This window comes from Vidua macroura, chromosome Z, assembly GCF_024509145.1.
Source record: "Vidua macroura isolate BioBank_ID:100142 chromosome Z, ASM2450914v1, whole genome shotgun sequence".
Lineage (NCBI taxonomy): Eukaryota > Metazoa > Chordata > Aves > Passeriformes > Viduidae > Vidua > Vidua macroura.
The window spans coordinates 10,331,595-10,354,897 of NC_071611.1; the positions used below are offsets into that span (position 1 = coordinate 10,331,595).

The following is a 23,303-nucleotide window of genomic DNA, read 5'->3' on the forward strand; positions in this document are numbered from 1 at the left end:
CAAGTGAGCAGCTGTATGAAGCTATGAAGCTTATGTCCAAAGCATTATAATGGCTAGATAGCACTGCTAAAAAAGACTGCACTGAAGTCTTGCCTCCATAGCACTGTGTGGAAAGTGTCTGTAACAAATTTCTATGTGGTTTTCTTTGTCCTAAGACACCACAATAGACTAGGGGAGAAAAATTATTACATTTTCTGAGGAAATAATATTTTTTGCATACCTATGTAAAACCAGCTGACTTTACATGCTCTCATTTACTGGTGTGGATTGCTGCCAGATGCTTTTCACTGTTATTTTACTATGCATACACCTGCTCTGTCACTCCATTCCCCATTCTTTATAGTGGGCTTTCAGCAGTAAAATATGACATGTTTGCTGTTCTAAGCAAATTATTAAAATAGATTTTGATTTATATGCTAGATTGTAACTTGGCATAAAACTTTACGATCACAGATTGTGATAGCTTCAATAGATCTTTCCCTTATCTACCGAACTTTTGCTGTTAACCTTTTCTGGGAATTATGATTCTGTAGGAGGAATACTCACTTAAGGGTAAAAGATTTGGTAGAATATTCCTAAGGAATTTGATAAAAATTACTCTGCTTAAAAGAGTATTTTGTAATTTATTTTTGACTTTGTTTATTTATTATTATTTATAATTGCTTGATAGAGTGATAATTTACTCATGATCTGATCTTTTTAGTCCTGCCATGTTCTGTGTTACTGTTCAACAGCTACAAAATGAAGCCTCTATCTGAATTGGAAACTTGTGATTTCTGAGAGGTAGAAATTTGGAGTGAGTTGCTGTGCAGTGGTTGCTAAGCAAGCTTCTGCACATACCCTGTAGCAGCTGTTACAGACATTGTAGAGTTATGCCGGCAAATTGGGAGGATCTCTATATCATCCCCTAGTGTTTGCTTGCCCTTAATCTCTTTTTGTAGCAGAGTTATGAAATGTATGAAATGTGAGTTATGAAGCTTGAATTAAATCAATCTTTGCTGCATTCAAATGCTCTTGCATTTTATAATTGCTTCTGTTGTAACAGGCTTCTTGAAATTCCCTCATTTCGTACACGTACTTGGTCTGGAACATGGTCCAGCCCATAGGGGTCAGAGTAAGAGAATCATGGAGGATTTTCATCCTTTTCAAATTGTGTATTAAACTTTTTTTTCCTTTTATTTTATTTTGATTTGGATTTTTGGTTTGGTTTGGTTTTTGGTTTTTTTTAACCCTATTAGCATTTTGTAGTCCTTTAGATGATGTAAAATTCCTGGGGCAGTAGCCATCCTGTAAATATCATGCAGCTGGGAAAAGTAGGAGAGTGGGTAGCATGTATCCAGAGATTACTGACCCTTAGGTTAACTAAGAGATAACTTTGACATCTCCATGACTGTCTTTTATAAGTGGAAATGAGTATGTGACTTATCAGGTCAGCTGTCATCTTTTGTGTGTGACTCAATTCTCAGTAATTATAGAAGAAAGTTTATCTTCAGTAAGGCAATGAGTAAGGATGATGAAAAAAACCTGTCTGTCTACTATAGAGAAGTATAGTATATGTGTGTATTGTACCAGCACATAAACTGACAACTATTTAGACAAATGCATGGCATATGACATGCTAGAAAATAAAAACTCTGTAGAAAAAAATATAATTTGATCTATCTGATTCTCAGCTGTACCTTGAGAAGTGTTTGTGAACACTCTCTCTACTAATTTGTCAAGACTACCTGCCTACTGTTTGTCTTGAAGTTTTCACTTGGCACTCTCTTTACAGGGAAATGAAATTAAATTTGCAGTGTCTTTTTCTGAGAATGCATCACAGACATATCCGTGGATCACTCGTTCTCTTTAAATTTTTCTGAAGGAATAAGCCTCCATTAAAATAGTGGAAGATCCAGAGTGACTTTCAGGGAGTGATGATCTTAAGTCAAGACTTGTACATGTTGAGCCAAACACAGACTAGATCCAACCTCACAAGAAATTAATTATTTCATTTCAGTTCATAATTGTTTTTATTAAACAAGAAACTAAGTGACTGATTTAATTTTCCAACTGCTACTATCAATTTTTTTTTTCTGCACCTAATGATATGTTACTGTTACAGTGATCATCTTGTGTATCTTGCTAGACTGCTGATGTAGTGGCTCCAAGAAAGTTAGTAGTCTACAACAATTAGTAACAGGAGCCAAACCAATCACCAAGAGAAATACCCCAAAGTACAGGTGTTTCAACAACAAAAGCACATGGAAGTAAAACTTATGCTTCATAAAAGCTATTCTTGTTAAATTGAGACAGATGAAGACATTTGTTTAAAAAACATACAAAAATCACAGATATAGATTTGCAAATATTTAGGGGAAGATGCTTGCTATTTTAAGGATTGAATGTCTGCCCTACTATTACCTATCCTATATAAAAAAAATATTTGTTCTAATTAATTAAAAATACTGTCACAAGATCTGTAGTTTATAGAAAAACCTAGGTATGGACATGCACAATTCTCTTCAGATTTTATTCAACCTGTATTAGGTTTATTCATGTTAGACATCTTGTGTGCTGCGATGTCTTGACCACTTGTATTTGAATACATTTCAGAGAAAAAGTCTCCATAGGGGGTGCAAGCATTTCAGTTCCAGTACATCTGTTCGTACATTTGAAAGTGACATATAAGAATTAAAGTTCTTAAAATTGTTTTTTTTATTCCAGCATTATGTTTACTAGACAAAAATATCAGGATAGAGATAAAAGCACCATTAAAATCCATCTGTTTTACTGGTTTGGACTATGAGGGAAATGCAAACATTTTTTTTCTGACCTTTTATCAAAATGCCAAATTAGGTGATGCTAGGAACAAGATTAAAAATTAACAACATAATTTGTTAACTTCACATAAGTTTCTTGTTTACAGACTAGTTAGAAATACATCGGAATATATGTGACTCCACTGTGTGGTCTTTTTCATAATCTTTGTGTGTCAATAGCCTTCATAAGAATCTGAATTTGTGTAAAATCATGCTTATGTAAATCTATATGTTAAAATTTTGGAAACATTAATTTTGTGATTCAATATGACCTACATCTTTTACTAATGATATGGTGTAATTCTTTTGTCAGTGTAACTTTGCTGTTTGCAATAATTGAGGATGTGTAACCTACTGATTACAGAGCATTTCAATTCAGTCATTAGATGAGAAAAAAACCAACAACATTTACCCATCTCTGTTATTGTTCAACAGCTACAAACTGAAACCTCTGTCTGAATCGGAAACTTAGGTAGCAATTATGGAGCACTCTACCTGCCACAGCTACAGTCTCAGTCAAATGTCCTTAACTTCTTTTTTAAGAGACTGTCTCTTTAGGGGTTTTCTTTGGGGATAGTTGTGGCATTGTGTTGTTTTCCCTGGTCCCGGGCAGCTCTGGAGAGCCCAGCTAATGGCGCTGCTTCTCTACAGGACCAGGGTGCCACGTGGTCCGGGCGCTGTGGCGTTCAGTGCACCAGCGGGGGCTGGCCACGCTCCGTGGCCAGTGCTGGGGCAAAGCAAAGAGGCGAAGGAGGCGCACTTTGTCCTAGAGGTTGGCTGGAAAGGGTTTATTGTTGCGTGGAGCCGTGGTGGAGAACAGCGGCCGCTCCCTAGCACCACGTGGACGAAATGGCAGTGAACAAAGGGGCGCGTGGGATTTTATAAGGGGTGGGCCGACGGGGGCAGAAGCCCCCCCACCCAATGGGGACAGGCAACGGGGAGTGACGTGGACTGCGGCGCCAATGGGGACACGACAGGGGTGTGTACAGGGTTCTGGGATGAACAGGAACACAGGGATAGGGTAACTGACATAGAACTCTCAGGAGTGAACAGCGGGGTGGTTACAGGACTGGCATGGGGATGCTCCAATGGTAAGTGACCCAGAGCGGACCACCGCGGGGGGAACATGGGGGTACACAGGGGTACACAGAACCAGCTAACTAACATATATCAGAACCCCTAATCTGAACCCAAACCCGGGATGAAACAGATAGTCTTGTTTTTATAACTTCCTATTTCATGGATCTTTTTTTTTTTTTTTTATACATGGGATGTTTTATGTTGTAGCTCTTTTTCAGCAAACAGGCAATTTATTATGTTGTGATTTCTAATAACACTGTACTCCCTGAGTATTTGTATTAGTGAAATAGGCATAGTTAGGCATACAGCAATCTAGAACAGCAACAAAGAATTTTCATTATTATTGTTTATTTTACATACACACTGATGGCTGTGTGTATTTTTTATATGTGTGTAGTTATATATTATGCAACATAGTATAGAAAGAGCTTAAAAACAATGAAAGCTGCAAATATTTACTATATTTTACACACAGCTGGAGTATTGTGAAAAAAGGCAGGTAAGTTTCATGTATCAAAAATGAGAAGAGGAACTGAGGTATAAACTGATAGTCACCTCAGTATATTTCATTTGGCACATATTAATGTGTGGTGCATGATCTGACAAGTGTACATGGTGAAGAATCTGTACCTTTTTATTCAGTGGGAAGCAGCACAACATAAACACAAAAATTAAAAAGGGCTAGTGTTAAAGCAGGGAGAGGAATTTTCAGAAGCTGATGAGCATGTGCTGGACACCAACAGAATGATGATTTGTTAACTGGTCAGAAGATTCCAACTGTTACAGTAGATCTTTTATAAAAGCAGCGGCAATGTTTACAGTTAATGGAATGATTTTTTCCCTAGCTACAGTAAAAACAGGTCTTAGAGCCATAAAGAAAATCTGGTTTAGCATTCAGCCTACTACCTTTCAATTCAGAATTCTCTTCCATTAAATTTAGTGAAATTAGAGTTAAGCTTTTAATAACATGTCCTTTGGAAAACCTAGGAAAAAAGAGTAACCAAGAATTTTCTGTTCTAAATATTAGTGATCTCTCCAGAGCAACTGACACAGCAGATTCCTTTAATATGAGAATCTGTGATTGACACAACTTAGTACAACAGAATCAAGCACATAAATATTTCCTAGTGATGTTTAATTATATCAGTAGAGTGATCCTGCCTATTCACGGCATGAGATGGATAGACTCTTGGCAGGTAGCAATGTCTCATACTGTATTGCTCCTAATAATTATCATAACATGTGTTTCATGCAAAAAACTAGTCAACAGAAATAAGAAAGAAGAAGATATTGTCGCAAAATTAGCATCTGTACTGTATATATATATCTATATATATATATGTACATATAAATATGTTCACTCATACATAGGAGAAAAACTTATTTAAGTTCTGACTTCCTTTGGACTGCTAGTTAAAAAAAAAGTCAAATTCAATTATTAGTCTAGAAAGCTAAGTAACACACATCATAAATTTTCATGTCATTGGTAATCACACATTTAGTCCATTCTTTACCTGTTTCATAAGTTTTGTAGTTATGTAGTTATGACTGATACTTACATCAAATGAAAAGTTTTCTTCCAGACAGAATATTCATCAGAATTCTCATGAAGTCTACAGGAGGAGAGCCCTATGTTGGGGTTTAAGATTCTTCCTTTTGTTTCTTTCTTCCAGAGAATTTTCTCTCATATAAGTTGCTATGAGACAGTAACAACTGGGTGCTTATGAGAGACAAGAGAAGTGGCCACAGCTCAAGGAAGGCATCCAGCTGGCTATTTTTTTTTTCTTTTTTACCTGGGGATTTTGCTGGGAAGGGCAGAGATAGGTGAGAAGAGGGGTTGGATGCAGCTTCTAGCTCTCTTGTGCTCTCAGCATTGGGAGGGGAGAGAGGCTGTGGCACTGTGGGGAGAATTCACCACCACTGCAGGGTTCTCTCTCCTGCTGCCTTTCTTCTACCATGAGTGGAGTTCTGCTGGCAAGAGCAGCCATTGTACTGGGATCATATTAACACACTACCTCACCAAATAGGGGACCCTTCGCCATCTGCTCGAGTGCCTCAGGAGAAACCCTGTCATCCCCAAGCCTTTTCTCTCTCTCACGGGAGCCTCTCTCTGCCATGTTTGGAAGCTGGGCTGCCACTGCCCAGCCCCGCACTGTTTCTTTGCCACTGCTCTGATTTTTTTCTGCTGCACTGTAGCCCTGTACCTTCTGCCTGCTGGACTGTACACATACATGTTAGTAAATAACTGTTACTCCTTTTCCCATATCTTTGCCTGAAAGCCCCTTAATTGCAAAGTTATAAAAATCAGAGGGAGGGGGGTCATATTGTCCATTCCAAGGGAGGTTTCCACCTTCCTTGGCAGACACCTGCCTTTCAAACCAAGGCACTCTTATGACTGGGACACAATTACATTTAAGAGAAGAGATATAGGACAATATTCCTTGGAAGTCTAAATTGCATCTCTGCAGTATTATCTACATATTTTTACAGTATATCTTTTATCAGATAGTCTTATATTTCAATAACTTCTGTAGAATATAAGAAATATTTTTCTGAGAAACTCTTGACTTCATTGACATGCATTGGCCGTTGTGGGCATCAGTAATTTGGAAAAATCTGTTGCAATTCCACATACAGTTCTACACATACGTAGCATACATAACACCTGTGTGTGTCTTTTCTCCATTGAGAAAAATGTATATAGTATAGTTGAAACAGAAAGCTTTCAACCCTATTATGTGTTCATAATAATTTAAGACAAATGATGAAGAAAATGTAACTTGCCTCTCATACAAAAAAAAAACATATTAGCTGAAGAAGAAAATTATAGGGGAAAGCCAAAAAAAAAAGTGAAAATTTACATTAAAAAAATTACCATAGGAGAAAATAATATGACCACAAGGATCTTTGGAGTCTTCATAAAAGACAAAACACTCTGATGAAATTTATGGGTAACTTTGTAAGATTTTCTTTAAATGAAATTAGTACTTCAGTCTTTGATATGTAGACATGGTGTAACTAGAACAGATCTTGCAGCTGGAGGGCATTTAAGCTGATCACCATCCTGGAGGCTGGCCACTGTGTTGCCACCTGCAGCCAGGTGACTGCAGTACTGTGACAAATGAGTGCAAAGCTCACTCAGGCTGAAGAGTTCAGACCTTAAAAATATTTTCATCCCAAAACCTAAAGCTGAGTTTTCAGTTTAATGTGTAGAATTTAAGACATAAATATTAATGTATGCACCTTTAACTGGAGTGTCCATCTAATTTTGTCAGAAAATATGAATTATCAGAGCAAATGAAAGTGGCAGACTCCTCTGGTGTTTTGTGTTCTTAGGTCTGAATTGAAAGGAGCTTGTAAGGTAGTGTTTTACTTAGAGAAACCTTGGAATAAGCTTCACTATAAAGTCTGATAATCAGCTAATTTCCTTTGCATCTTAATCTTTTTGCAAGGTTTGATTAACTTGCTTTAATGATAATCCTTTAAAATTAGGTGGGATAGTGTGTCTCAGGATGTGTAAGTTAAAGAGCTAAAATGGACTGTATCAACCTTAAGAGGCTTTTTCCTTTTGACAACTGCACTATTTGGTGAGTTTGGTTCAGAGTATTTGTAACTTGCTTCATTTAGTATTTAAGTTACATTTTGATTATAATTTAAATATTCAATCATTCAGTTTTGTAGTTTAGAATAGTTTAGAATAGTGAGATTTTGCCTTTACTGAGGGCATAGGTCAGGATTCTACACGTCTACAGATAAGCATCTATCAGCTTATATCTTAAGTTTTACAACTCCAGAAGTTAAAAAGAAGAATTTTAACATCTATTCAGCTTTTTCTTCAAATAAATAGTGTTAAAAATGGTGCACAGATAATTTTTCATTTAATCTACAAATGGATTATCAAAGAAAAAAGGTCTTTTGGATATTCTAGGATACTACTCATCTTAGGTGCAAACACTTGCTAACTTCTGAAAATGTAGTTCTATGTTGACTGGTGATAGATGGCATGCTGTGTCTTCTTGTATCTTCTAAAATCCCATCCAACTGTGATTATGCCACGTATTTTCTCATGCTCTTTTGAAGTTTCCAATGTACCTACAGGGAATAAATATTATTTACTGAGATTGTAAACTGTTCTTGTTGTTTGTTTCAGTGGGAGATGTGAGAGACACAAATTGTTTCTTTGAAAAAACAGCTCTTTGAAAAACATGAATAAGTTAGTCTCCTTCTGTGCATTTGCTTTGTTGTCCTACTTGTAAAGACTATGAAAAGGATATTTCTGAAGCACTAGGTGGCTTTTTCTTAATACTGCCCTTAAGGCTTATGCACACTGGTGGAGTCCTCTTTCTAAAAATAACAGAACTGAATTTACATAAACTTTTGTTCTGCCACTTAGGTCAGGATCATTTCTTGCTGCAATAGTTTATATTATGGGTTTCAAGTCTTTCCTTCAATTAGATTCTGTTGCTTTGAAAGCTTAACATCTTTTATTTGTGCAGCTTTGAGACCTATCAAGAACCCCTTCAAGGCAGTCAGTTTGTGAAGTAAACACAGAGCAACTGCACTTTACAAAAGCAATCATTTTCCGTTAGCTCGTCTTTCTTTGTTTTTTAACTGAATCTGATGAAATTGAAGCTGATTTCATCATATACTCAGGCCTGGTTCCCCATAGCTAGGAAATTGTGCTTAATTGCTATTCAAGGCCAAAAGTACACACTTGAGCCCAAACTTTTATATCGTTACCACCTGTTAACTACCAGATTTGAAGTAATTTCTAAGCATTCATAACTCTAGGCTGCTTTCTAAAAAAGTCTCTTTGCAAAGTATAACACATAAATATATAACACTTCAAAATATCTGCTGATATGAAGTTTTACAGAACATAGATAAGTGCTTAAATTCAAATTACGGATAAAGTATAATAGCAAAGTCCTTTGCTGACCGTTTTATCACAGTGCAGTCCAGTGCTAAAATATTGCTTACAGAGTTGTCAGAATGTTTCAGATCTACTACCTTCTCTTTCATCAGTTTTCTGCTTAATAAGGTTGGCTGGAAAACAAGGATTCTGGTTTTCTATGTATACTTGTAAGCTTTGAAAATGTCTGTTCTCCAGTGAGATGACTGAGAGATTTGTTTTCCTTGAAACAGTCTCCTTCAGAAAGAAGACTGAAGATAATGAAAAGCAAAGTTCTCACAGGCTTTTTCTGGAATATAGAGTATTCACAACTTGTCTTTCTTTATCTCTCTATAACTTCAGTATTACTCATCACAAATTTGTAATTTGTCTAGCAAACTATATTGTTTGTCTTTGAACAACCAACCCATCTTGATCATGAAAGCTTCTCATAAAAGTTATTTCAGAAAAAAATATGAATTAAACTTTAGTCAAACCACCCTACCCCACAAATCCAGGAAGAGTTCATCGTTTGCTCTTAAACATGTGTGTCTTTTGCACTGGTGATATTCTTAGTAGAACAATTTTCATTTAACCGTTCTTTTATTATCAAGGATTTCAAGACCATGTGTATTTATTAATAAATTAATAAGGCCCAGTTCCTATTACTGCCATTTATTTAGAAATAACTATATTAAAACCTGAGTTTCATTCATACCTCCAGAATAGTTTCTGAGCTTAAAGAAATACACACATATTTTTTAGCTTGTCTAGTGTAAGTAAAAATGAGTTTGTATTGTTATATTTTTATCTACCAGCTTAAGTCTTAGAGAAATACAATTTATAAGTGTTCCAAAGAGTTAAACAAATTACTTTTGGTTAGGTTTTAATTTATTACGCTTTATTCGGATATACACCAAAGTGGAGAAGAAAGAGTTCAAAGAGTCTACTCATATGTAGGACATCTCACTTCCTCATATCTCTCTTTCTTTTCTTCATTCTTTCTTCTCATTTGGAGGGAAAAATTGCTTCTATTTTGTAGACTGAGAATAAAGACCTTCTTCCAGCAGTACCAAGTATTTGTTATTATCTCAGATATTAGGTTGGAGGACTATCCCTTCCTTTTTAATTATACACAGCTATAGAGTGGACATATATGTGTTTGCACACAATTAGAAGAGTCCTTCATCTGCTTTTATACTGACCCTATTTTAGAGATGGGCTACAACTCTTAAAAACTTGAGTAAGGAGAGTAGTTCATCCCTGGATATATTTATCTGGACTTGAGGTCTCCATGTGGACATGTAGACATTGCTACTACAGACTTGTAGTAATAGATACTAAATATACTAAAAATACTACTACAGACTTGTAGTAGTAGACTTTTTTCCCAGAAACTGATTAAGTGATACAGCCAAATCTTGCTCACAGTGAGAGAGTTGGGTACGGATCTTTGGTATACATTTCCAGACTAAGCTTGAAGGTTCACTTTTCTACTATACAGTTCTCCATTCACCTAGGTTAGGTTAGGTTAGGTGTGTTAGAAGCATTTTTAAATCCTATTGGCAAACAAAATTTGGGAGAAACCTTACAATTTTAGAAATGTGTGAGATACATCTTTAAACAAATTAATACAATAGCTCAGATCTTTAAGCTAAATTCTTTGTCAGGTAGTCTTAGAAACACTGTTGGAAAACTTGGAAGTCTCTGTGTTTTTTCTGCTACTGTTGTTAGTTTGTGTCCTTCCTAACAAGCAGCTCAAAAACTGTTCAGGCCTCAATGGAGAAGTAAGATCTTGGAGGCTAAAGTCACTAGCAGGGCACCTAGTGAGCCTGATGTTCCTTACCCAAGACTGCAGAATGATTCCTCTTTTGAGACTGCATTTTTTCCTGTTTTTCTTTTGCATTCTTTGTAGCATCTGTGTCTGCCTTGGAATCAGGCTGAGTGAAATATTCTGTATAAAGAAATGTTCATCATAACATGAAATATGTTTCCTCTTAAGCCTTAGTTGATAAGGACATGGTGTTTAGAAAGTGATATAATAAGGTGTTTTTCTTAGCAATGTTACTGTTGCTAACAATTACTTAAAATGTTTTATTTTTGTAATGGAGATATTATACTCAAATTCTTCCTGCTACCTTTTTTTCTTTTAAACCTTAGAAGCTTCCTCCTGTGAAAACCTGTGCAAGGTAAGATTGTTTCCTTCTTGCTCCTCTATCATGCTTTCTAGACTGCTTTGATATTTTTGCACACCATTTTCTTCAACTATGTGAATGCCAACCCTTACAGGTTAGCATTCATATACTTGGACACAGGACTCAGAGACTGAAGAATGCTTCTTCAATAACTGTATTTCTGAATATGGATGTGGTTACATTTTTCTTTCAATTTTCTAGAGAGTATTAACACTATACTGGTATTGTTTCTTTGGTTACTATTAAGAATTGATGAGCTTTATTTGATTAAATTTTGGTATTAGAAAATTGAGAGGTCTTACCATTCTAAGCACATTCACACACCACTTGAGATATTATTCTCTCAGGCAGTGTTTTCAAATCACAAAGGTTAGGATAAGATTCACATTGATTTTGAAAGTCTTTGTTAATGTTTGACCATAAAGCGTTACAAATGGGAAATGTAACCAATATGAAAAATATTCTGAATGAGTATTTTGAATTGATATTTTTACAGACATATTTGCACAATGAATATAAGCGTCTTATGTGGTACAGTGCAATGTAAGGGTACTTCAGATCACATTTTTGGAAAATGCCAATTCTATGCATCTTTCAGTCATCTGCCCATGAAATCATGTCTGAAATTTACAAGAATAAGAAAATGAATCCCTGTAATAAAAGCTGTACTTTTCCAAGACTGCTGTTCAGTCACATACTTTTATGGATATCTCCTCGCCATGGAAGTTTATATCTTAATTGTCTTAAACATGAATGCAAGTAAATACACTTACTAACTCCTTAAATTTTACTCCTTTCTTTTATTTGAATCTATGCAGTTTTGTGTTCTTTGATATTGTTTATACTGGATTCTCCTCTTCTAAGATAAAAGGTTTGGTCATCCAGGCTTTTGCAGTAACCTGAATTCTGCCACTGGCCTTTATTCTAGATCATTCTCGGTTGCTGGCTGACATTTTTGGTAGACTTTTGGGATCTCATTTCCTTCAGTGAACAGGAGAATTTCCAGTTTTATGCTTAGAAGAAAAGGAAACGTAGGTAAGCTGCTTTACATGCATTGTTCCCTAAACTGCCTTTCTTACTGCAGTATTTTTTTTCTTTGGTTGGCTGTTTTTAGTTGGTTGGTTGGTTGGTAAAGGTTTGTTTGTTTTTTGTTTGGGATTTTATTTGTTTGTTTAGTTGGTTTGATTTGTATTTTGTTGGGTTTTTTTAAATTTTTGTTTGTTTGTTTTATTCCATTTTCCTGTTTGTCTGGAATATTAGTATAAATGGAAAGGATGCTTCTTTCCCTACAAAAATGTGTTTTTTTAAAAAAAAGGTCTTATTAAGAACACATTAATTTTAGGAAGAGGAGGTTACTCGTAGTACACTATAAATCAAACTTTATTATTTATTGTAGTGTCATAGGTGTTCAGTAATAATAAATGATATAAGAGGTAAGATATTAGTAAGAATTCTGTGTATGCGAATAATTTAGTGGTTCTGTTTAGACAGTGAGAACAGATCATGAAACCTCCCAGGCTTCCAGTAAGCTTAATAAATATAAACAATGAATTAATTTTAGGTCAGGGATATAACTTTGAAATACCAAAGCAAGTAGAGTTTAATTTAAAAAGATATTCATGAAAGGTAGTTCACATAAATTGTGTTTGGACATAAAAGGAGCTTTCAATACAAGACTGAAATTCTTGACAAACATGACCACTCTCAGCTATTTTTATAAAATTTGTAACTGTTTCCAAAATTAACTGTTTGAAGATTTCTTGAAGAGTAGAAGTGACATACAAACTTTTGTCCAGCTGAAAAAGATGAATGCAGTGGTTTAGTTGTCTATATAGGTCTTTTTATATTTAATTCTGCCAATGCAATTATACTAATACTAAACCATTAAAGCACCATTGGTGCAGTAACAAATTATACAGTCTGTGTGAAGACTCATTCTTGATTTTTGTTTGGTTTTGTTTTGGTTTTTTTTGTTTTAATAATTTCCATAAATTAAATTGGAACTTGAGAGTAAGTGTAGGTTATGTGGCTATACAAGTTTGTGCAGCTATATACTTAGTGACTCCAACTCATATTCTGTGCTATAGCACTGTAAGTTGTGTAGTCATGTATGCAATCAACTTAGTGCCACCCTGAGTAACTATAAACCATGCTATTGTCCGAAGAAGTTCTGTGACATAGAAGTTCCAAAAATGTTTCAAAGCTATCTGACTGCTCATATGTCCCAGTCATGTCTCCTCTAGGCCTGAGAGTATGGATTGTACTATTTATCTGTCAGCAGCAAATAATCTTCAAAAGACTTTAAATTTAGACTTAGAGATTGCTTTCTACTCAGGATCTGATTAGAAACCTTTCATTTGTGCTACTTCTAAATGGCTGTAAATTACAGAGCTATACCAAGGGATAATGCAATACTTCAGTAAGCAGTGACTCCTTTTCCCTTGTCATATTTAGTTAAATTGTGAATGCTTGTTTTCACCATATCATAATGCTTTACTATGTGGCAGAAAATCTGCACTAATCACCAACAGTATATGGTGGTTAGAGTACTCTGATCCATGTGGCATATTTGCTGTATATCTGTGAATAACACTGAAGGTTGTAACAGTGACCAAAACCAAGAATTTTGTAAGTTTTCAGTGCTGGAATGGAATATATGAAACACTTAACTGCTCTCTGCAGTCTAATTGCTAAACAAGTTTCTTGGAGATCCCAAATCTTCCAAAGTGAGCATTTGGCTAATTGTGTTTGAGTGTGAGCATACATGTGAAGTACAGAGAAGGTAACACTAGATGATTAGACTGATAGCCACTTTTGAACTGCAGATTGAGTCATTCATCAGTGTTGTTTTTAGTTGCATTAGTGTTGTCTTGAAACCTTTTTTGTATAATTTTCTGTATCCTCCTGATAGCTCTTCTCTTACATAGAAAAAAAAAAAAGTAAAGATTACTCTTAAGGCATCAGATAGTCTTAGCATCTGGCTAATAGCATCTGGCTAATATTCTGTAATTTTCACTCTTTTGCTCTTGATCCTGTTTTTACTCCATCTTTTATTATTTCAGTCCAATTCCAGTATTTGTCCCTTTCAATTAGGTGTAACTTGCTCAACTACACTGATGGAGAAAACAGCAGTCATGTCTTAGAAGGCATTTTAGACCATGAAAGAACGGCCTCCAGACTATTGTGCATGATCCACAGTGTTGCTACAGACAGTGTAATACTCCCTGCCACTGAAGAGGTACCTGGGCGTTCCCACCTGAACCTGAACCCATTATGTCATGTATGCTTCCCCCACCCTCCACAAATCAAGACTGCAACCATCATTTTGACCAATGCACATCTAAATTTCAACAATCAAGCCTTTTTTCTGGATTTACGGGTGGAAATACCTTTCTTCTTCACTATATACTGTTATACTTTATTTATATTTTTTTCTTTCTTTCCCTATCATCACTATTTTCTTAAGTGATCTCTTTATACTTTTATAAGTACATAACTTTGATAATAAACCAAATGGCTACATTCCTCCTTTCCATCACAACCAAATTGTTCTGAAATAAACCTGCCACATAGATGTAAATATAAGCCCTGATCATTTAGTGTCATTTAACTCTAGTCTAAGGGATGCATTAACATCCAAGGGATGTATTAAGTCCAAGGGATATATTAAAAAGGGATGTTGAAAATATATGCACAGATTTCTTAATTTTGCTAATCAGTATTTAATAGAATTTTATTCTAATGCTTTCCTTGAGAATTTTGTTATCATTTTTTCATATCTGGATCAATTTCAGAGTTTAGTCTTTTGAAACAGACCTTTATTTTTTTACTACAGGTTATTTAACTGGTGTGTTTTATCATCTGCTACATTCTTAATGTGCTCTCATACTCCTGTATACTAATGCATTGATAATTCAGTACTTAAAAAAAATGTCTTGTTTATGCAGTTGTATACAATTTAGATATTTATGACCCTTATGCCTTACATGAATTTCACTATAATCTGCTAGATTTTGGAGTAGTTTGTATGTAAGTATGGCATAAATAAATTAGGAGTAAAAGATTATAAGTAATAGAACAGCACAGTAAAAACTAGGGATCATTAGGGATGATGACCAAAGCATGTGCAGGACTTGCTACCAAAGATTCCATCTCCTCAAGAGCAAGAGTAGTCTTGCTCTTTTTACTCTTTTTCACAGTAAGGGGAGGGTGAGTGTTTTTAGCCATAGGAGCCTGTAGCCTGGTGCATGAGCCACTCTGGGGAAACAAGGGAAAACTTACTTTCTCGCCTTTTGAGAAATCTGTCTGTGTGAAAAAAAAAATTCTTATTTTTGCACCTTGAAAAGGAACTTCATTTAGAGGTCTGATCAATTGCCCTGAACACTGAGGAGAATCTCTGTTATATGTATCAATTCACAGGAGAGATCTCCATGCATTTAAATAGCCTCCATGCATTTTAAAGGTCCTCAAGGAAACTCTGGTTCAACTTTGCCCTCAAAGTTTCCTATTAATCAGGTTTATTATATATTGAACACCTACACCATGCAACACCCCTTCAAAAAATTAATATCTTCATATTTAAATTTGAACTTCCTATTTTCCAATTTAAGTTATTTAAATCAAAATACCATGACTGGTTTCCTCTGCCTATGCTACATATCAAAATACATAATGAGAATTTTTTTTAAAGTGTGGGTTAAAGATTATTGTTAATTATAATAAACAATACTTATTAGCTTGATAATAATATTAGAAATAATAATTACTATTTTGTTATTGATAATTTTAAAAGTGATGGACTTTTCAAAGTCACAAATAATTCTGGAGAAAGGATAAGGTAAGGAGAATTGCCACTTTACAGTTTCTTACATTATGCCAGTTGATGAAATAAGAAAAAAAAAATTAACATCAATTTAAATTTTTAAGCATGAATTGAAAATGAATATATTGAAAATATTGAAGCAAAATTTGTTTGGTAGAGAACTTAACACATAAAAGCCAATTTGGGAAAGTTTTATTGCTGCTATACAACTGTCATGGTTTTGCACAGAAGACATTTAGGGAAGCGATGCAAAGCTTCCAGCCACTGCAAAGCTGGACACGCCTCTGTGAAAAACAAATATTAAAGGTGAAAGAAACCCTGGAACTTTCTCTTCTGGCTGGCAAAACAGCTGACACAGCCAGCCTGGCCCCTGTGTTGGCCAGGCTGGGCTGGGCGGCCCTGCCGAGGGGACTGGGCCCCCATCCCTGGGGTTCCCACTGGCCCCCATTGTCCCTCTTCTGGCCGGGCCGGGCCGCAGCAGCTGCCTGGCAGAAAGGAGAGGGAGGCTGCGTAGCCCTGGCTGGAGAAGGGCTGGCCACAGCTGTTAAGATCTTGCCACCAGGCCCTGTCCCCACAGTTCAGCTGAGACCAGATATGGTGGACTACAGCTGGCCTGCAGACCTCACAGTATAAATAATTACAAATTTATAGTGGAAATATGACGGGGCTCCCCCCCACATTGGGGTGACCCCGGGAGGTGGTTAAGTCTCTCCTCCAACCCAGGCCTTCAAAGGAAGACTCAGTAGTCTTCAGTCATCTGGTCTAAAGGTAGTTTATTGCATGTTATCTCACGGCACACACACTTCCTGACATTCTCTCTGACTCCTTCTTCCTCTGCGTCTCTCTCTGTCTCTCTCTGTCTCTCTCTCTGTCTCTCTCCGTCTCTCCTGCCCAAGGGCTGGTGCCATCTTTTATATCACACATTTCATATTAAATGTTTATAGTTTTTCCCCAATGCCTATCACCTATATTGACTTTCTACTCTAAACCAATCTGTGAGTGCCAACATCACCAAGTACATGGAGGATAGGAAGGAGAAAGAAGGACAGGGCACGCCCAAATCCCTCCATCCTAGAACATCTGACCCACATGTACAAAACTCAGACCCCTCTGTACAAGGCCTAAAACCCCCCTGTACAGCACTCAAAAATTCTTCCTTTCACTTTGTGACTACTTCGACTATAATATCTAAAATTTTGTGATTTCTTGTTCTTCCTGCAAGGTTGGTAAATTGTTCCATAGATCAAATTCAAAACCACAGGGGTTTCCATAGATCAAATTCAAAACCACAGGGGTTTCCATAGATCAAATTCAAAACCACAGGCAGAAATGCCTGCCAGGGTCTCAGATGCTTCTGACCTGGACCCGGAACATCCAAGAGTGTCTAAGGGACACCTTGGGTTCCGATAGAAATAGATGATCAATTACATAATAACCTTACTTACATAATTCTTCCGGTAAGAGCAGGCCCAGGCCATTGGGGATTCGGGCTCCTATTGGCTGGCTGACCAGGAAGTAACTGGCTCGGCCAATGAGGACTAACCCCGTGGGCTTCATAGGTACATAAGGAAGCAAGATCTCAATCAAGGCAGCTGTTGCTGCATGAACTCAGTGTGTCCTGGCACTGGTCTGTCTCTGAAAGTGTGGCAATTGGTGGACCCTGACGTGATTGCAACAGCTACTGCTGATAGAGCGGGGAGACAGATGGGGGCAACCAGGAAGAGTTGCCCACAGCCTTTGAGATGCCCGCAGCTTTGAGCTGCAAAGAGTGGTGCTCACAGCGCTGTGCGGCAACCAGGAAGACTTGCCCACAGCCTTCGAGATGCAAAGACAGGTGTATAGAGTCGTGATTGGTCTGGACCCCCTTTTATTCTTTCTTTTATTCTTTTAAATACAAAAGCAGTGTCTGTCATCCTCTACAGCTGCCTTGCAGACTAGATGACAGACACACCCTTGTGTAAAAACCTTGACCTAGGCCTTGAATGAGGCCTTCAACTCAATTCAACAGGCCCAGCCCCTTTTTAGTTGTTGATGTATCCCATATATTCTTGAATTTGTAACATTCACTCTAGGGAGCTGTCAGATGACACCACTAGCAATACAAGTTATCAATATGGCATGCTGCAGCCTTGTAGCTTAACAGTTACAAACTTACAATTTTAACAATAGGAAACAGCTCAACAGTTACAAATGTACAACTTTAAAAAGAAGAAACAGCTCAATGGTTACAAATTTACCACTTAACTTTAAGAATAGGAAACAACTCAATGGTTACAAATTTACAACCTAACTTTAAAAATAAGAAACAGCTTAATTTGAAAACAGGAAACATTTACATTCTCATAACTGTGGGAAAAACAACCAACAAGAAAAATAATCTTAGTTCAGGTCTGCTATCTATATTCTTAAATAAATAAAATCCTTTGTCTTCATTTCTTTAAATATAGAAAATCCTTTTAATAGTGTCACCTGTTTTAGGGTGTGCACAGCACTAGGTGTTCCCCCTTTTCTATTTAAAAAATATATTTTTAAGTGCTATGTAGGAGATACTAATGATGTAACACACCCTATAGCTGTAAGAATTGTATTTAGTGAGGTATACAACTGCTTCTGAAAGTGCTATTTACAAGACTTATTCAAAATTTTTGAAGGAAATATGTCTTAGTTAGGTTTCATAGGCCACATCTTGGCACATGAGCAAAATTTACAAATTTTTGTGTTTGTAATGTCTTCAAAATATTTGATTCTTGAACTATTTGAGAAAAGTTACGAGTGAGTTGTCATTCTAAGGGTCCTATTGAGGGCCCAAGGTGAATTTTTCTTTGAAGGATTATGAATAATCATTAAACTGAAAATGACAAAGTGTTATGTTGCTGTTATTTAGAGTTATCACAAGGCATGTCCAGTTAGATATAAGGTGATAAAGTCTAGGTAAATATCATCATGAATATTGTTTGAGAATAATGTATGTTATTATTCTTTCACATGCATATTGAACAGGTTAACTTTTGGTGTTTTCTTAATAACCCTATAAGCTTTAGAACTGTATTTTTAGCTTTGGCTGGTTTGTCATAAATTTGTCTAACAGCTTTTATCCTTAAATAATATGTCTGCACAATTCTGGATAACTGAGAACAAAACTTAATTTTAGGCACAGGGGGACCTGCCAGGGTCAAAAGGGAAGTTCTGCGCTGTGCTGGCTCAGCAGTGGCAGAGGTGTCTTCTCTGGTGTACACTGTGTTCTTAGGTGCTGTATAATCTAGGGAAAACTCTAGGTCTGGCAGCGTTGGAATGATTGGGACAGCAGCACTGCTTCCATGTATGATATCTCTGGGAACTCCTGGTGACACATTTCTTGGGCCCACCCCATGTTGTGGTGATGAGCAGGTACACCCCCACCCCTTGGAGGCCGGGCAGAAAATGCAGGCATGCCTTGCGGAAGAGGACTTGAGGGTGTGGTCTTGGAGCTGGTCCAATTGGTCTCGGGAGGAAGCAGTTCTGGTGCGCTCAGGGTGTCTCTGCCCTCTGGGTCAGTGGCAGTGCGCCCTGTTGACAACGCGCGCTGGTCTTGGGCGGACATGGACGTTTCTGCCAGCACGGCAGAACAAGGGGCAGTAGAGCGCAGAGCGGGAGGGCAGATGGTTATTTCATAGGTCTCGGCAGCCACAGCAGGGCATGGAGGGGCTTTAGAGTGCCCATTTAACACAGCACGACCGCTTGGGGTGATTCCACTGATGGCCCCAGGGACAGGGCGATCCATTGACAGATCCTGGTCCCGGAGGATGTCAGGGAGCTCTCCAGGTAGGTCACCCTCACCTGGGGAGGCTCCATGGCTCCACCCATAGGCCTCCCAGTGTGTTGTACTTTCTGCACCAATCCTTTTCCTTCTCTCACCTGCCACAGTGTCTGCCTGCCCTGCTGCCTCCCTTGGTGCCCTGCTTTTGCTGTTCACCTCAGCGGATGGTGCCAGCTGTGATCCCCCTGCCATCCTCACCACCTGCTTGCTCTGCAACTGTTTTATCATGTTCATGATGAGTCTCCAAAGTTTGATAACAGAAATGGCAGAGTCATCTCCTGTAGAGACAGCTGTGAGTATATGTAGGCCAGCCCAATCCCAAGTTTTTAAATCTAGGGCGACCCCTTCTGACACGTCCAGTCCGTGGCTCTCACACCACATTATTAGGGCTAATAAAGCCCATTCCTCATATTTTTCAAATCTATTTTTTTAGAATGGGAGTCCATACCTTCAGGAGGGGGTCCTCCGATGTTGAAGCCTCATGCTCCCATGCTGCAAGTGTCTTCCACTTACAAAAAAAAAAAAAAAAAAAAAAAAAACAGGGTCTGCACCAATCACGGCTCTATACACTGTTCTTTGCAGCTCAAAGGCTGCGGGCAACTCTTCCTGGTTGCCTCATCTGTCTCCCCGCTCTATCAGCAGTAGCTGTTGCAATCACGTCAGGGTCCACCAATTGCCACACTTTCAGAGACAGACCAGTGCCAGGACACACCGAGTTCATGCAGCAACAGCTGCCTTGATTGAGATCTTGCTTCCTTATGTACCTATGAAGCCCACGGGGTTAGTCCTCATTGGCCGAGCCAGTTACTTCCTGGTCAGCCAGCCAATAGGAGCCCGAATCCCCAATGGCCTGGGCCTGCTCTTACTGGAAGAATTATGTAAGTAAGGTCATTATGTAATTGATCATATATTTCCACTATAAATTTGTAATTATTTATACTTTGAGGCCTACAGGCCAGCTGTAGTCCAGCACAACCAGTGCCCCTGCAGCCCATGCAGAGTGGCCCTGAGGCTGGAACGGAATGCAGAGAAAATCAAAGACCAGCCATGCAGCCGATCCTGACACAGCCCAGCCACAGCTCCCAACACAGGTCAGGTGACCGATGGCAGGCCCCAGATGTGATGTTAACCCTTTCAGTGCTTCAATCCTCCCTCGAGTGAGAGAAAGGAACAAGATGCAAACATGTAAGGGAACAACATGAAGAGACATCATGGTCAGTGAAGAAGAAGTCCCAGATGGGGGGGGGATGAGGAGATGCCTTGATCTTCCAGCTGAAATCCTGTTATAAGCTATAGAGAAAAGACTTTTTATCCCTATATCATATGAAACTATGGGGAGATGAAGAGTTCAAACTGATATCGAGCAAAGGCCTCCATGCTAAAGTAAGCAGATGTTAAAGTAGCTGTGATCCCATGAGAACTTTGAGCAGAGAAAGAGAGAAGGATGCCTTCTCCTGTGGCCCTAAGAAGAGAAGAAAAAGACCTCTGTTCTCAGGGATAAAGATGATTTTAGATATAGATAATGAGAAGTTTTGCCTTTGAACAGTTCATGTTTAAAGCAATACCTCATAAGTCAACATGGCCCATCAACAGCTGTGGGAAGGCTTGTGGAAAATGGGAGGGGCTTCACAATTGCAGGTTTCCCCAGGCAGCTTTTAGCTGTGAGGAAATTGAGAACCACGGGAGAGCTGTTTTTTCTTCTTGTGGAGAAGTCTCCTTAACATTAACAAGAGGGACTTGTCTCCCTAAGTGAACTGAAGAAAGACTATTTTAGATGTGGTAAACTGACTGGAAATTTTAGGTTTTATTTCTTTACATTGTCAGTGGAAAAGAAAAGGTTGTGGGGGGAGGAGGAGCAGTATTTTGAATGGTTTGTTTTGATTCTTGCTATTTTTTTTTTTTTTTTAGTTACTGTTAATACAGTTTTCTTTATACCCTTTTAAAGTTTTGATACTCCTTTGCCTTTCTCCTAATCCTGTCTCACAGCAGGAAGTGAGTACACTGGTGATTGGCCCGCACTGAACCCACCACACTAGTTGGTGCATTGGTCAGGAAATCTAAAAATTGGTGAAATCTCTAATTGGTGAAATCTCTAATTGGTGAACCAAAACCACTACAACTACAAAATTTATCTTACTGTGAAACTGATTGTATGAACAAAGTGGATGTAAATAAATGCTATTGGTTCACTGTCACAGTTAACTATTCATATACTATAAATTAAATGGCCAGGTTAATATAAATGAAATCAAATAATAATTTTTGCATTTTAGAAAAAAATATTATTTTCTAAAACTACACTTTGTAAACACTCGCATCATTTCCTAGTCAGTCAGTAATTGCACTCAGGATAAAGGTCTAAAATTATGTTCTGATATTCGCATGTGCAGCTACCTTGGTTGCAAATGGCATCTACACTATCAATGATGAGGGTGAAAAAACCCACACCATATGCAATGCATCAGAAGCAGAGCTCAGATTATAGACACCATGACCACTGATATAACCAATATTTTTCTACTTCCTACTGAAATAGTGTATTCCCGTGTGTCTCATAGTAACCTCGCAGCTGGAACATGATGCAAGGCATGGTTTTCCAAAGGTTGCTTTAAAAATTAGCCAGCAAGCTGCAATAATATCTAGTAAACAGACAAATCTAACAGTAAGTCTAAATATATGCAATAAAATTAATAAACTAAGTTTGGCCATTGCAAATGGAGATGCTTCAGTATAATACTTCCCCTTTAATTAGCATAACTTTCTGTGCTGCAACATGTTTTGGAACTTTTTTCCCTCTTTTTTCCTCTTGATACATTTCTTGTTGCTAATGTAAAATTTTTTTTCTTTTTTAGGTGGCAGATGGAAGAGGGCCACTTGATGTGGAGAAGGCAATGTGTGCTTCTTCTATGCAGAAACTGTTACATTAAATCACAGAATGTTATCTGCTACTGTTCTAAAGTAGGAGTTACATATTCCATTTTTGCATAGCACTTGTAATATTAAGAAGCAAATATTGATTGCTGGAGCAGTTTTGAAAATGAACACTTGAAAAGAAGTGTACTGAAAAGATTTAGTGATTAGGCTGACATTCACCATCCCTTCCATGGTAAAGGAAGGAGGAAACTTGTTTATGTTACAAGTTCCTTGTCTCCCTTCCAAGAAGAAATAATTCAACCATAAAATGAGTAAATTCTCCACTAGGGAAATCCCAAAGCTTTCCAGATATGTTATGAACAGTGATGAGTGGATCTGGGGAAGCAGCCAGTCAGCTAACCAACTAAAAGGCCACAAGCCCATGACAAAGTGTTGATTGACACTTCAGAAGCAAGCAAGAAAATTATTTATCTTTCATATGAATAATAAAAGTTTAGGATTCCTAAGTCAGGATGATAATAGACTGGAGAGGAGGGGGAGCTAATATAAATAAAATGCTGTGATGTCTTTGCCAAAGTAGAGTAAATCCTGGGGAGAGAACAATTAATTAATGTCACTCTGAATAATGATTTGTGGTGGTATCTGTAACAGAAGATCCCTCAGACACTGCAAGCTGTTGCCTTAGAAATTGAGCCTCTCTAATTAGGTAGATGGCATACAGGGTGGATCCTTCAAGATGGTACACCGTCTGGTCTGACTAATATACAAAACAAGCACCAACAGTGATGAGGCTAGCAAAGATAAATGGAAATGAAAGCCTTAGGAACAACAGTGCAGGGACCTG

General features: G+C 37.6%; 2 long non-coding RNA genes across 2 annotated transcripts; one reads left to right on the forward strand and one right to left on the reverse strand.

The window, feature by feature from the left end:
• Positions 1–7,716: 7,716 nt before the first annotated feature.
• Positions 7,717–17,742, reverse strand: LOC128821991 (uncharacterized). The gene is made up of 3 exons (XR_008441305.1): positions 17,235–17,742; positions 10,619–10,726; positions 7,717–7,973 (listed from the first exon to the last, which is right to left on the reverse strand). It is a non-coding gene; the product is annotated as an uncharacterized LOC128821991 (long non-coding RNA).
• A 2,568-nt stretch (positions 17,743–20,310) lies between these two features.
• Positions 20,311–22,543, forward strand: LOC128821990 (uncharacterized). Its single transcript, XR_008441304.1, has 2 exons — positions 20,311–20,463; positions 22,438–22,543. It is a non-coding gene; the product is annotated as an uncharacterized LOC128821990 (long non-coding RNA).
• Positions 22,544–23,303: the final 760 nt, after the last annotated feature.